The sequence below is a fragment of the Adelges cooleyi genome, unplaced genomic scaffold (assembly GCF_023614345.1).
Source record: "Adelges cooleyi isolate 19-005CV unplaced genomic scaffold, UGA_ACOO_1.1 ACOO_flye_CR_arks_rails_tigmint_CR_PRNA_9, whole genome shotgun sequence".
In the NCBI taxonomy this organism is placed as follows: Eukaryota; Metazoa; Arthropoda; class Insecta; order Hemiptera; family Adelgidae; genus Adelges; species Adelges cooleyi.
Genome location: NW_026096579.1, coordinates 10,334,843 through 10,351,811, shown reverse-complemented (window position 1 = coordinate 10,351,811; position 16,969 = coordinate 10,334,843). Strand labels below are relative to the sequence as shown.

The 16,969-nt window shown below is 35.2% G+C and overlaps 1 protein-coding gene across 1 annotated transcript in view; it reads right to left on the bottom strand.

The window, feature by feature from the left end:
- Window positions 1-15,553, bottom strand: part of LOC126847228 (teneurin-m) — a 190,902-nt gene extending 175,349 nt beyond the window's left edge. The window contains exon 1 of the mRNA XM_050587381.1: window positions 15,395-15,553. The gene's annotated coding sequence lies outside the window, so the exon portion shown is untranslated. The remainder of the gene's footprint in view (window positions 1-15,394) is intronic.
- Window positions 15,554-16,969: the final 1,416 nt, after the last annotated feature.

Below are 16,969 nucleotides of genomic sequence, written 5' to 3'. Positions count from 1 at the left end.
TATGAAGTTGAGCAACACTGTCTTTAAATATAACGAAGAATATTATTTTAATAATTACACACGATTTGCTTCTTTGGGATAATGTATATTATGGTCATGATTTTGGGAAAGCGTTAAGAATGTTGAAGACGTTGCAAACGATTTACAGTAATTTAGGAGCTTACTACATTGAAGAAACTTCATATAATTTATAACAGCATTAATACTTAGATACGAAGCTCAATTAATGCAAAGGCGTTTATTCTGTATACATTTCGTTTACTTAGCTCCTTTGTTCCCATAAACATACATGCATTCACACACAAACCCGGCAAATACCTATTTAATTTCAATCAATATGCAAGCCGCGAGGCTCGTTTAATATATTTGAGAAGGCTTTAGCACGACACACGCAACTGCAACTATGTAATGCTACAATTTATATATTATGTACACAAACCCACTATTGAAGTCAAGTGCTGGACCAATATCATCATAGTATAATAATAATTTGGTTATGGGAGCATAACATGAATCTTTGAGAAATTACAAAAAAACAGATGCTACATACAATTTTTTTAATGTATAACTCTAAAACAGAAAAGTTTCAAAGAAAGTATAAAAATAATAAATATACATTTTATATAATGGATAGATTGTTGTTTACTTGGACTTGAGTCGACTTATTTGTGGATAATTTGTCACGCACTACCTTGGGTAAGTTGTTCAGTAACAAGGGGGTTGGAAAAAACAAAGTTAGAACGTAGTCTGTGTCAAGCACTATGAATAATAAATTAGTGGCGACTGGTTTTCAGTTATGTAATGCAACTTTAACCATCAATACTTAACACCAGGTCTGTCATACACGAATGAACGGCATAAATAATTGGGTTGTGAAATGTATAATAAAGAAAAAAGTAAACGGCATGTTTTGTACGTCTTCTTCTGTGGTATAAATAAAAAAAAAAGGAAAAGTACACCATAAAAATAAAAGTGGCGATAAAAATATAATAAAATTAAATAATGGCAAATAATGTCAATGGTAATGTTACGGGACAATGGATACGGAATTTACTACTGACCACTTAGCAAACGTTATAGCGGGAAAAAGTATTAACTTCAGGTTAAATTACTGTTTGCACGCCAATCCGCTATTTTTGTCCAAACGTTAATCTAAAATTAAGATTATTGACTGAGTATGACGTGCGTTCTCCTCGTACTTAACAATTAAAAACCGTTTTTATGGTTACCTTTTTAATAAATGTATACTTCGCCTAAGACCCTTGCATATTATTATACCGTACGTTACAAGAGTTAATTCTACGGCATTTGATGATAGGGGTTAGACATAAATATTAGTTGGAAATGCCATTTAATTAGTATGTACCGCAACAACAGTTCTTGTTCTGGCATTCGTTAAAATTAAATAACTAATAAATCAAACACTAATGTCAGTATAGTTATATTCTATAACCACTGTGTGTGCCCAGGCTGAGGAAGTTTAGACTTTTTAAAAACTCTGAAAGCTCCCAAAGAATGTTAGTAATAATGACAAACCTTACTCGGGGACTGTACCTAATTGGTTGCTGATATTTTTTTTTACAACCCAAACATGTTAGACGGATTTGAAACTACCCCAGCTCCCCTTTTAGTTCTGTCAATGAATTTATACAAGTATTAATACATTTATACAACTATGAACATGATTATAAATAACTGTAATCAGTTATTTCCAAGTACCAATATAGTTACAATGCCGGAATGGACTAGGTTTTTTTTGTTGGTGTTTTGACTCGGTGATTCGGCAAACAGGTATCGTTTGTAATGTTGCGTCAACGGTTAGCTTGCAAGTCGGTCAAAAGCATAAAAACTAAACCTTTTCGTTTCTAAAATTACACGTGTGCGAAACGTGCTCGGTCAGTTTGGACGGCGGTGCTTTCAATTTCGCAGCCGCAAAAGCTTAAGTCACGTGAGCGTTAAAAAGTTTTTATTCTGCACATGCGACGAAACGTTCTTGGAAATCAATTCCGTCCGGAAAACGGCGACACCGTAATAATACTTTTGGGGTAGCAAAAAATTGTACCTATATATTTTCCACAGAAAAAGGAAATTTTTAAAAAGAAGCTTGCGAAATTATCAGCGTAGCCTCATGAATTAGTATACATTATTGTGCAGATGTCATAAAATATTATCGTACAAACTCCTTATCAATCATGAGATTTAAATGATAAACGAGTATATTATTACAAGTTAGATAATTTCTTTTTAGCTTATCTGTGGTATTACTATAAAACGTTATACTTCATATATATGATGCGGTCACACTGATTTCATTTAGAGTCATGTGAGCTATCTGATTTTTAATACAAGGGCGGATCTAAGGAAGGGGGCACTGGAGGCAAAAGCCATCCTCGTTAAAAAAAAAAAAAATAGAAAATTAGATTTTATTTTATAAATTAAATAAAAGCAGTGGTTAAGTTTAATTTATTCGGCAAATTTATAGGAAAATAAATGTTGATAATCCAAAAAATCAGTTTTTATATTTATTTTTTTAATTAAGTAATAGAATGAGTTGTTTGTTTAAATGTCATTTATGATGCACATCCAGAGTCAAAAGTTTAGGTCTACGTAAAAAAAAAATGTTGTAGAGCTAGTCATAGTTTTGGAGGAGCCTAAGCCATCTACCCGCTCGATTTCACCTACGCCCCGACCTTAACTATACGCAGGCTCCACCCTTGTACTCATATAGCTGTAATATTATCATTAACCATAATATCCGTCCACACAGACCACCTCGTGTAGACTTAGCAACATTTATCTGTGGTAGCACTAAAGGTCGGCGACCGATCACCGCGGCGGATGCCGACCAAAAATTAAAAAAAAGTCGGCAATTTCGCCGACAGCTGACGTTTTAACGTTTGCACACACACACACACACACGCGCGGGAAAAACCCATCGGATGCGAATGAACCCTTTTTGACGCCTAAATCGGATTTTCCAGAACGGTAACGGCGGGGACCGACCGCGGATTCCACGCCAGGGTTTCCAAATCTTTTGCCAGCCGCACGCATGAGTTGTCAGTATCAATTGTACGCGTAATTTACCAGGTCGGATTCTCCCCAAAACGACGTACCCGGTTTTCAATCATCGTTGTTGTAATGTATAACATATTATATAGATAATTTTTTTTTCAAAATTCACCCGCCCTCTTCTTCGGGGTTTTTTCCCCGACAACTCGCCTATCAATTAGACGGGCGCATAAATCTCTGACGCCAACTTTTATTCTACACAAATCCTCGACGGTTCGAGGGCAAGTCGACCGACGGGGTGTTAACCGTAGATTAGTTATTGCGGCGAACCCCGAATGAAATCAAACGAACCAAACGACGATGTACGTTCACTGTAGTCGGAGTTGGGTGCATCATTCGAATAAAACGTTATTTAAATTATCTTCTAGATAACACATTGTTCGAATGATTTTAAAAATAACTTCCAATTACTTTTTAAGCGCTTTTTTCAAACAATTATATTTTCAAACATCGTTTCGTATACATCTAATATTTACTGCATTTAGAAAGTATACAAAAACTAGTATACCTATATAGGAAGACTCAAATAACTATTTATTAGAATAAAAATGTGCACAACTCTGATTCTAGTATATTATTGTGTATCGTGTAAGCTCCGCGTTACGCCGAACTGGTTAGTAGCTGTTGTACAATGCAATTTGAGTTCAGTTGTATTTATGAAGGCTCTCCGAGAAATTCGTATTTATTAATAATAACTTTTGCGAATAACGATTACTCGAGTTCAAAGTATACTAAACATTATATTATACGTGGAAAATTTAATCCAGAGTAAATAAAAGATAATTTGTATTGGATTTGTAAACTAATTTATCACTATGAAAATAATGATAAATTGTGAGAATAGCAGAGTGCAATCACATACGGTCGACACTCGACAGTGTACTTTTAATAATTAATATGCAAATCTGGATTGAACATTAAACGGCGACAAAAGTTCTATACAATTGATGCAGCTGTTTCCAACTAATAATAATATCCAAAATGGTTAGGACATCCGGTCCAATATTTATTATTTATTTTGTACATGAATTGAAAAAAAATCATGTATAAATTATATATATTTTTTAATTATTACCCTTGAACCATTATGTACAATAAACGTACATTTTATATAATAATATTATACGGTATAAAACTTCTAAGGTTGTAATAACGTTTACATAAATCAATCACATAAAAACGGCCGAACACATACGATCAACTTAAACGGTGATTAGCCCAAAGAGAAGGCACTTATCAGCTTGTGTAATGGCCATCACGACGGACAGGCGACTTAAGAGGTTCAGAGGATTTAATTGCAGCTATTGGGTCTCCTAAGCCAATATCACCCGAAAGCTCGGCGCATTTGTCGCTTTAGTGACATTGCAGACGATACGTTTACTACCGTCGCGCTAAATCAACCTCGATTAAGAGGATTCGTTAAACAGGTAAAATTAAGTGTTTTGTTTTTATCGTTTTCGTCGGCAAAAGGAGTTTGCGACCGACGTCTTATACGATACTCCAGTTTCTTCTTTACATTATTCCACGCCAATGGGATCGGCCAACCGTAAGTTCTATCTCCACGTGAAAATCTCTATCCATCACCAATTCTTTATTTATAACCCCCCGCGCCCACTTCGTCTTCGGTTTGCCTTAACTTTTATTAAATCTCTATTACCCGTATTGCTATTTCATTTTCTTCCATTCTTTAAGACGCCCAAATCATCTCAATCAATTTTCTCTAATTTTTTCTGCTATTGTCACAACTCTCAACCTGATCACATGCATCTCGCCGTTTACATTCCGTTAATCTCTTTTACCTTTAACATTTAAACATCATACAGATATTGCTTACATTATTACTTAAACTCGAAGTAAAGTGCTAAAATATACTTTTTCACTGTCATTTGTTTAGGCAAATCAAAACGGGTTGAATACATCAGTTTCCTCAGTCGCCTCGCCCTTCCTCGCCTGTTCCGCGGTTCTATCGCACTTGGACCTCTTACCGAGTACGCACCATTTCCGGTACTCGAGCTAATTATATTCGTTTCTAAATTAACCAAATAATTAATATTATAACGCGTGGAAGAAATCGTTTTTTTTTTTTATTCTCGGTATAACTTTTTTTAACATCGGCGTGCAACAACAGTACACAGCCCGCATGCACCTTCTAGTAGGTCACGGGCCTTCTATTTTTTTTTCCGCTTACTATACCCCGAACGCGCACGCAAATGCATTTTGGTGACAAGGGTGCGTGCGCTGGGGGTGCGGCGGACAAGGGTGCGCTGGCGGCGGGTAGAGATGATGATCCCGGGCGGCAGTGCGCAGAGCCCGGTACCAGTTGCCTTCAAAATCAATAGCGGCGGCGGGTGAGCGGCCGCCGGAGGACGGCGTGGCGCGGTGACGGGCACGGCCGGCGGCCGCCGATCGGCCTATGCGAACGTCTTCGGAACTTTTCTTCCGCTCCCCTCGCCCTCCTCCTCCTACTCACCGTTGACCCCCGTGTGCACTACCCTCCACCGTGTCGCTTCACCACATTTTTGCGCGGCACAAAAAGAAGAGTGTAAGTTTCCCCCGTCGCATCGACCGTCGCCATATTCACACCGCGCGTAGCACCTTCCCGGTAAGTAGTACTCGGCCTCGAATAATCATCAAATCTGATAAGGATTAAGACGATTTTTGTCTTGCGGGATACCGTGATGTCCTAAAAATAGTCCATCTTTGAAATACACTCCTGACACATCCTGTTAAAAACCTCATTTTGTACATACAACATTTTTTTGAATTAAGCCATCCATATACGACCTTTGGGTTTCTGAGCAATTTTAGCGTAAAAGTACACTCGTGAAAATTTAACAAAAACGCATTTTCTGACAAGGCTGATTTTCAATAAAAACAGAAAAAAATGATTAACCAAGTCTTGGTGTCAAATTTCGTAAAGCCGTACTTTTACATTACAGCTGCTAAGTATACGTATTGGGACAACAATTGCCCAACAACTGCGTTAGAAAAGTTCAAAGCGAAAAAACTATGTGGATTTCCCTTTGATGAATTATTACTAATAATATAGTGTACAAAATGTAAATTTATGCCCAGTTACAATGAAGAAATCATTTCTGTGTATTGCTCCTGTATCTCAGCCGGTAGTCAGAAGTTTTATTCAAACAATGCACAACTTTGATCTCAACATAATTACCGTTAAATAAAATATGTATGCTTGAAAATTTATTTAAATTTGCGACTAATTTTAATATGTTTGTAATTAAAATGTAAAATTACGTATAAAACCGAATTCGCTAATTAATTATTTAGTTTTAGCTTTTACCATTAGAGAGATACTGCAATACTTTTTTGCAATTAAAACTTCTATAGACAAAACCTATACTGCGTACTTCAGTTCTAAATACTGTATGTTTTTGTTTTCAAATGGCTTACAGGCTTACTACATTTAAATCAATCGCGCCGCATCGACAGTACTAAAGTCATACTGTTATAGTGAACCGTAAAGTAAAAGAACAGCAGCTCTGCTATTTGACCGTGCTTACTTTTTGTTTGTTGAATGTTTTTTGTCACTATCACACCGCTCAATTTGGTCGCATCGAATCTATAATCGCATTAATACAACGCGCATCCGTTGCTTAAGAGCTGTCCATAAAAAAAAAAAAAAAATCCATTTGAATTTTAATCCCACCGGTCGACGCTATTACTATTAGTTTCCGGTACTTGTTTTACATAATAAACAATATAATTTTTTTATCGGCACACTGTATTAATATGGTTTCGGATTTCGTAGAAACCAAATGACACGGCTCTGCAATGGTAAAATATCATTTTAACCGAAATAAAAATATAAAGCCGTGTAAAACCCTCGCGTTTCCACCGTTATTTGCCCAAGGTAATCCCCGTACTCGTTTGCCTGACAAAAAACAATCCGATTGACTTTTAAAACCTAAACGAATGTATACCTATATTTCCGTCACTACTTTGAGCATCAGATAACAGCTTTTCCAAGAGGTTCTTATTATTTCACTTTTCTCAAATTATAAATATTCGACTTGGCCGACTCATTGTATTAATCGCAAAACAAAAAAAAAACCTACCAACGAAATTACACAGAGTGTTATGTTCAAATATTCGTGCATCTCAATTGACGGCCAGTTACAATACTACCAGGAGACTGGTGTGGGTCTTGTGCTGACATTATGTCGGCTCCTATGCGCTAAATTTAATTGCGCTGAACATTTAATTTCGAAAATTTACAACGCCTTGAAAAACTACTCAGACTACAACTCTACAAAGTAATTTGTATTTTAATAACAAATTATTTACAATGAATACACTGTTAGAACTATTTGGTGACAACCTCTCCCCACGTTATTTTATGTGCTGCCAGCTCTTCTCCATTCGGCATTACCAGTATTTTAAGATCTTCTTTAACTCGGTCCTTCCACCGTTGCCTAGGCCTTTAGTAGTCCATAGACTACTGCCTTCCCTTTTGGTCGAAGTTTACTTAATCGACCCACCTCTGGCTCTTGAATGTGGCCACTATATACTGGGTTCGTTTAATAAAGTAATAACTTCTCTGTTTTTGACCTTATTTCGTAGACGCCTTCGTCGTTTCTCTTTGGCCCAAATATTCTTCGCAAAATTTTCCTTTCAAATGTCATTAGTTTGTATTCATCATGCTTGATAGACGCCCGTGCTCCACAGGCATTAAGTACAATCGGTCTAACGAGGGTCTTACATAATCTGATTTTTGTTCTTCTCGATAACTTTTTACACTTAAATAGTTGGCCTAATGAAAAATAGGATTTGTTTCCAGCTGCGATTACTCTATGTATCTCATCGGTGGCTATCTGTTTGTGAGTTTATATCTACCCCAAAGTATTTGAAGTTACGGGCTCTTTCAAATGACAGGTCTTTTGTTGTTATTGCGTTTTATGCATGCTCTCTCTTAGATACAATCATAAATTTGGTTTTGTTTTCCTTGGCGATAAGACCAATCTTTTTTTCGCTGGATTCGTTAAATTTTCGATTTTTCTTTTGATACTATCCTCTGTTTCTGCTATCACAACTATGTCGTCTGCGTATCCGGCCAATATTATCTGTTATCCCTGTGTACACTTTGTACAATATTATTATGTGCATAACTTTTGAAACAAACAAATTGTTAAATTACAATGGGGGAGGGGAGAGACTCGTTCAGAGTAAAAGCAATGACAAATCGCGCTCAATGCTCATGAAATAATTGATTTCGAGACTAATCCCTGTCTAAGCGAAGACAATATAAAGGCTATTGCGGCCGCCACCGTCAAGTAATTGCCGAAATTAAGAAAAATATCGTCGGCGTGACGGTGAAAGTTTTTAAGCCTAAATAATTGTTTTTATCCAATTGGAGAGCCAAAAGGAGATTTCGGGAATCCGCGAGCAGCTGTAATTCTTATAAATTCTAATAAGTTCTTCACCGTTTATCAGTATGAAATTGTTTTCGGTCGTTAAAAATCCTTTTGCTGGCCCTTAAAATACCTATGCACTGTTAATAAAATTAAAAAAACTATTTTTTCGGCGGGTGGGCTACGACCCTCACCGAGTTGTTTATCTTTTGATCATGAATGTAAGTGATTTTCTCTTCGGTTGAGGTCACGGTGTTATTATACATTTTTGTCATTAATCTTGATATTCTATTAAACCGTCGCATCGTCGCGAGCGTTTGCAGAGCCGTTCAAATAATAGTAGTCGATTCGATAAAAAACCCCGTAACAAATTACTTTGTCCTGACCTAGTAAGTAACTCGCCGTCGTTACATTGACGGATTACGATCGATGTAAGAAAAATAAAAGGTAACCGTCGAATATCAATGTGAATAATGAAAGAACGACAAAGGATGTTTCCGCCAAAAACGGTGTACAACGTCAAAAATGTGTTAAAAAGATATCCGAAGAGCCAAATCAAATGTCATAATTACTGTAAAAAGCGAAATAATGCTTAACAATTAGCACACGAATGATGTAAAAAACTAATAATCAGTTAAAAAGCAGCCGTTTTTTATATACACATATATATTTGACGAGTGTATTTGTCAAAATTTTCCAAAGGATAAAAATTAACATTATTATTATTTGATTTGGATTTTATTCATTACCGGAAACAATTAGGTGTATTTTTAAGTATTAAAAATGGTTGTTTGCTTATAAATAACTATTTCTCACTTGACAAATATACCAAATTATTTGCGATAACGCATGAACTACAAAGAAAATGATAAACTTAAATGTTTATTCTCCGGCACTTGGAACGTTTGACAAATTCACTCTTCAATTATATGTATACGGCGTTACTAAATCATGCACATCACATTACAATTTCTACAAATATAGTCAGTTTATTTAACTCTCTAAGAATGGTTTTTTTAGCGTTAGTTATAAAGTTAAAACAGAATCTCGAGTGCATTTAGATGAAAACAATAATCGACTTGTAGCTCTATGAAAACAATAATCTACTCCGAATGATCCGTTGACCGTCAAATATTGACCTTCTGGTTAAATCATTAACTCCGTTCAAAATTATATTATTAAACAAATTACACTACAATCTTATTATACAATTTTCGCATAACCGGAATTTGTGCGTTTCTCTATAGCTGTTGTCGCCTGTCTGACGGTGTTTTATCGGATTAAAAGTAAAACACGTACAACATGCACACACAATAGTATTTGCCTGTTAAAGCGTTATTTATTTATACGAATTTGCATTCGCCTAACCTTATTAAGGGCAATTCCGCGAAAGTCTGCGGGTATACATGGCCATGGGTGGGGTGCCAATATAAACGGATTCGAATGGACGGATGCATTTGCATACATGCCGCATACACGAGGGGGACTCCGGAAACGCCGAATTTTCATTCGAAGGCGAGCACGTGTGTCAAGCAAAATGTAGTAAAATATTATCAGAAAAAAAAAAGATTAACGAAAACTAAGTACACGAGCGAATTTGCCAACTTAAAAAATACCACCCGCCCGTTTCGTAAACGTGTCAAACTCACAATAAACCATTTCGATCATATTATAATAAATACATTAACTCGTTCATCGTTGTATGCATAAAAATTGAAAGACATAAAAATGTATACACGAGCAATAAAACATTTTCCATTTAACACAAATGCAATATTTTTTCTGTATCAAAATAAAGTCAATACAATGTTCGTAAAATAAATGTACATAAGTAATCAAGTCGGAAAGAAAATCGTTGTATTCAAACGTGTGGTTAAGTTTCAATATAATTTACTAATTTAAATATTATAAATACTGGAAAAAGTCAAATAATTCTTAAGATTATTACTCTAATAACTGTATTTTTTACAACACAAATCAACAATACTCAACTTAATCATTTTATATTTATTTTTAAACTTTTAAATATAGATAATTTTAAATTATTTAAATGGCATTTTATGCCTAGATTAAACTAGTGCAGGAGCCAGGAGTTACTTAACGAGACAAACAGACTCCTATTAATTATAAGCACATATATAAGTATAAATTGTCGAAGCAGAACAATTGGAAGTTATTGTACTTGGATAATATTTATTAAGAACTTAAGCAATTAAACAGTAGTATAGGACTCGAGAGTCGAGAATGTGTTTTAGTTGCTAAGAAACGTCTTCAAATTGCATTGAGTAACATATAATCATAATATTGATGCTAAATTTAAAAATACAATTTGTAAAAAAGAGCAATGCTCAAATAATTACTTTAACGAGGTACCAATTTTGAATTTTAGTTAACTATTGAAATTTATTTCTGACAATCTTTTAAGAAAAACGTATTGACGTGAAATGCTTCTAACAATCTTTGTATAACACTTAACGAAATAAAATAAAATAAACCTTTAGAAATAATGGCTTATACATGTTTCGTTTTCCCCTAAATGCACTGGCGACCCTTGTATGAACAAGAACGATGCGAATCGCGTCCCCAGTCTCTTAAATATATACCAGTGGTTTCCAAACGGAGTAATATCTAGCAAAGTTTAATGGAAATTATAGAATATTATTAATTTGTTATTTTTTTTCCATTAATAGTATAGTAGATATATTATGTATGTATTTATAAAATACACAATACGCATCGTCGCATCACAATTTTGAAACAAACATTAATAGTCGAAGAAATGTGTTTCCGTGTCCGTGTAGACAATTTTTAGTGATGATGCACTACTTTATAATAATGTAATAGTGTGTTTTATGTTAAACGTAGCCGATTCATATGCCGGCATTTCCATTGGTTCAGACAAATCTCAAGTAGTTATTAAAGAACCGTTGCAGATTGACTACGACGGAAAAGATGCAGAGTACTTAGTCGACTGAAAAGAACTCTTTTGTCCAAGTACACGTCACTGGTGACTTCGTTCTTGACACAAATCCACGACAATACAATTAAAACCAAAAGTGATATCATTCCACGTGAGATAATCAATATGAATCGCACTTCTAATCCGCTTGCCGAAAATCCTTTCATAATAAAATTAAGTAAAGCTGAAAACGACGATTTCGGTAAGAAGTCGAGTGTTGTATACACTCAGACAGAAAACGTATACATTTCTCCGAATATAGATGTGAGAAAAGACAATCTAACTGATATCGATAAAATGAAATTAAAACAAATAATAGCGGATCCGGCGTGAAGGGCTTGAACGAGAAACTAGAGAAGAATTGAAAGGAAACAACCCGGGAAAACCGCAGTAAACCAAGACCAAATTCAGTAAGAGCGAAAACAGACAATCAGACGAAGAACCAAAAAAAATAAACCCGAAAAATGACATACCATCGACTGAGTTCGAGAACGGAAAAGAAAAAGGTAAGAAACGATTAAAAACAAGATATTATACTGAATTATTCAGCCTATTATTTGTTTAACTAAGGTTTTCCTAGATACCAAATAACTAAGTATACCTTCGATCTCATGGAAACTTATTTTTAGTAGATTTAGATTAAATTATTAAACATTGTTCTAACTTTTCAGTTTTGATGCAAACTAATAGCGCGCGCCTAAGTATAGAAACTAGGGACATATTTCCAGTAGTTATGTTAGTTATTTAATACAATTTGAAATCTAAATTATAATAATTATAACAAACAAAAAAGGTTAGGTTAGGTTAGGTTACCAACACAGTGGGCTTTGAGGAATTATTATAACTGAAAATAGACTAGAAATGTATTTTAATTTATTCTTTATAGTTAGGCGTCTTTATTTAGGCCAAACTAGGGTATGTGCGGTTTTTTAACTCTACAACGACAACAATAAAAATATCGTAAATGCGGATGAGATCATAAAATATTCACCTCATAACGCCTGGTGATTTATATATAGTAAAAAATTACTTTTTCTTGAATGAACACCATTTATGTTTTCATTTACTTTTTCCCCATCTTTTTCGTATTATATTCAGGTAAGAGTAAAAAAAATCCACAGGATAAACGACCTTCCTATCTCGCCTTTATACAGATGACTATTTAAAATGAGCTCTCTACATATTATTTCAGGTACAATAAAAGATTTTACACTTATTTTTTTTATACATTTATAATCCATCTTTGATTTCCAATAAATCATCTAATAGTTCAATCAGATAAAGAAAAAAATCCTATAATATAGTTGTAACTTTTTTTCAATACAACAAATTAAATAACAGGGATGTAATTAATTCAGTTAGTATTATTAATTTAACTTACTTTTTATTCTTACTTATCTTGTAAATTTGCTTAATACATTTTTTTAGTAGAAGTCCATTGCGCAGTTGTTGATTACTGACTGAAGGGGGGGGGGCGTTTACAAATGAAATATAAACGGAAAGATGAGGCCGTTTTAATCATCTTTGATTTTTAATTATACACTTACCAATAATACCCCTTTTTGTTGAACACATAAATTGATTTACTTCCACTATTACCTAATTTATACGTTTTATTTAAATATAATGACACTGTCTAACGCATTCATACTTTTATTTGAATTTTATATTGTCAAGAAAATATGTTTGATTATTACCTATTTGTAAATATTATTATGTTATATTATTATGTTGTACTTAAAATAAATTCAAGGCTGGACTGTAACTCGAGTTAGAAAATAGATTCATCTGTTTATCAGTAGACATTATACAAACTATAACTTTTTTATAGTTATATTTTTCCAAGAAGTAACTCCAACTTAACAACGTTACTTTTATTTTTAACTCAAATGATGTATCATGTACTTCAGTCACATTTGATATTGAAGCATGTGACTATATTTTTATATAAAGATATTTTTTCACGTGGCAACTTTACAGTTTTCATGATTGTATAAAAAAAAAACTTCGATACCAAGTGGATAGATTATTATTAGATGTTGAAGGAAAGGTTTTTTTTATTGTAACAAAACGGGACGGTGGAAATATTTTTGTAAAAACGACCGGAATGTCTTAGTAGATCAAAAGAGTACCATCCAAAGTCGAATACCGTAGCAATTGTGTTTGCCGCGCCGTATAAATCCGTTTTAGATGTGATTTAACCTTAAAATATCGCCGTGTTCCTGTTCTTGATACACACAATTAAACCGTCGGTGGTCCCCGAGGACAGAGGAGCCACCGCCAAACTTAGGGAAGTTACCGCGAAACCGATTTACGATTCACAGTACTCGAGTGCGCGTATAGACTTTATTAATCATTCAGAGAGAGAAATTTCCTCTCTCGTGGGTTAACATGCACATTAGACATTTTACGGACACGGCAGCCGCCGCCGAACAATAATTATTACTTAAAAAGTTTAATCGGTTGTTTACGTCGGTTCGTATTAAAACAAACGACAGCTGATCGTGCCGGGCGAAGTATGTCGTGGGGTTAGGGGTAATATTTTGCCGGAGAAACGGAATACCACGTGCCGAAGGAAAAACACTACTCGTTCGCGTGGTTTTTCTTTTATGTCCTATCAAATGTACTTGAACATTTTTTGTCCACCACCAATTGTACTACACGTTTAACTTTGAACTGAAGAAAACACTACTGTCGTGTCCAATGAACGTTGTATTTTGGCGGAGAAAGTTAACTACACCGACTTCGTTTGTGTATATAACTTCCAAGCCGACAACTCAACGTCCCCCAGGGTCTATAGATAAATTGCGAAAGTTTGGGCGTCTCGGCAGCAGTAAAATTATGTAGATATAAATAAACATCCATTAACGTTACTCATACGTTTTCTTCGGGCAACAAACGTTATTTAATTATATTATATGGGGTGCCTCTGAACAAATCTCTACGGCAATTTATTTTCGAATATTCATCAAAAGTTATTGGCATTAATTTAAGTAGCATTGTGTTCGAATATTTGAAAAGAAAATTACAGAACGAGGGCGAGGCAAGCAAAAGTTAAACGTCACTGGTTTACGAGGTAAAAGAAAATGTATTTTCCCCAGAGAAGAGCTGAAGGTCTGCACAAGACGAATTATTACATTGGAGTGTATTCTCGAAGGGCTCGATGTAACGTTCATTGTGTTGTTCAAGTGGAACGCGCCAAAGTTTCTGGGACAACAAGTCGGTTCTGATATAACGAAAAAAATATTTACAACCAGGCATTTTTGTAGCATTTTATCATAAAAAAACACAATCTCATTTCAATCAACATCAGACGTAGTCTTAATTATTACAATTAGACTCATACTCGGCTCGTAAGTCGATAAGTTAATAATAAAACAATAAAATTATCGGTTCAAGTCCAACGACGATCATAACAATAATTAAGAGACCAACCGTAGCCTGTTGGGAACCAATTTGTACATGCAGTGTACACTTTCGCATGCAGCGACCCCAACGAAAAAAACTCGGCCAGTTAAACGGAGTTCAATTAAACGCAATTACTGTTTCGAAATGATGTTCACACTCTCCGTGGACGCTTTTTTCCCAGAGACCACCCACAGGATATGATTACCGAATTGTACACTCTACGTTGAATCGATTTGTCGTTATAGTCAATTTCCGATTACTTTACTAACAGTTTCGTTCTACTGGTCTTTACGGCTGTATATTTAAACTTTTAGACTTTGAATTTGCACAAAGCGCTTGGAAATCCTGTTGAACAGAAAAATCTGTTTGATTTTTTCCACGCGGTAACAATATCTCATTAAAAATATTCCTTTCCTCTTGTCCCCCGCTAGAGAAACTTGGACGGTTCATAACGCTGTCAATAACAGTGTATATATTATATAGATTGTAAAAAAATATATATATATATAAAACGATATTGCACGTCTTGTCCGGAGGGTAGTGAGAGATTCAACAGTAACGATATTATTTTAACGTGCTCACTCACCGGCCACTGTGAAGACTGGTGTGGTGCCTTGTGTGTGAAGAAAAATCCTGTTATCCCTGCGGTGTTTTCGTTTTCTCTTTATAGAGGGGAGTTCAATTTCGGTCGCGGCGACACCCGAGTGAACCGAAGTAAAGCATAATCGGTTTAATAGAAGAAGAAAAAAAGAGAAAAAATGCGTTTATACCGCGTCCGATTCAACAAAATTGATCGTCGAGTGAACGACTAACGGCGGTGCTAAGGTGCAAGTATGCGCCGACGGCCGTTATAAGTTGCGGGCACCAAAGGCAAGGTTTTTTTCTGTAAAGGTTGTGCGTGTTCCCGGACGGCGACCGTATCAGACTTGCGACTGCAAGGCAGCGTGATCGTCAAAACGGTACCAAAAACACCGCCGGGGGGTCCCGCCCGGCTTGTGCGCAGCACTCCCTTTAGCCGTTTCGCCCTCGCTACCGCTATCTAGTACAATAAATGCACATTCCACCACCGACTTTGCATGCCGGCCAAAAGGAAAATATGCAATTTTCTCGCATAAACGGCCGAATAGGTTACAATGTGTTTTCAGGTAAAACATTGATCGCCAAAAAACGATTTTCACGACTTTAACACACACACATTCGATAGGATTCTATAATGTATAAGAATGCGAACCGTCGTCAAGCGTTGCACGTTGTACAATAATAAGGAGCGGATATTAGAAAACCTACCGTAAGCACGACAAAGTGTTCTAGTCGTCAGTCATCGTAGTAGGACCGGATTAGGGTTATAAGCAAAAACAACATTTTTTTAAAAAAACTATCGCTGCCTCTGCCGAGGTTTCTTAAAGAATTCGCGTATTTGGTAACAATCAGTCTGTCAATGATATTTAACGAAATTCCACTTATACGTATAATATAGCAGTATACTTGTTTGGCAGGATATGAGCTACAAGCTGAGGAAGTTTTACTACTATAACTTTTTGATGTTAACATAGTAACGTATTTTTACAAGTCATATTATGTTCATTTATATTGTATTTTAATCAACGACAATAATATAGTTAAAACTGATATAATATATTATTGTAATACAATCCGATGAGAACTTAATTCGCACTAATACACAATGCACACAATGTATTCCCTTTAATAACAATAATAATTGTATTAAAATATAAACATTTATAAATCAAATAGTACTGAGAATCATTGTTTGTCGAGAGTGTACGAGATTAGAGTGGTATTAAAGTGTACTTTGTATGTAATCGAGGTCGGTAATGGAATTGTACAAATCTATACTTGGTAAAATGTTATGTTGTTTAGGTGTATACACACGTTCAACCATATTAAAGTAGGTATTTTAGGTTAGTTAGGGATTATTAATATTCGTGTAGCGTACTATACCTACCATATGAAATCGTACTATCAATTACTATAAGAGGCAGTATTATACCTATTTACTACTGCCGGGTTTTTGCTTTAAATTCGAACCGGCATTTAATGACATTCGTCGAACAGTACCATTTATCTGACTATTGCAACTGAACGATGTGCGGAACGTTGTGTGCACTTGAAAATCGTGAAACTAATGAACGGCTTATAT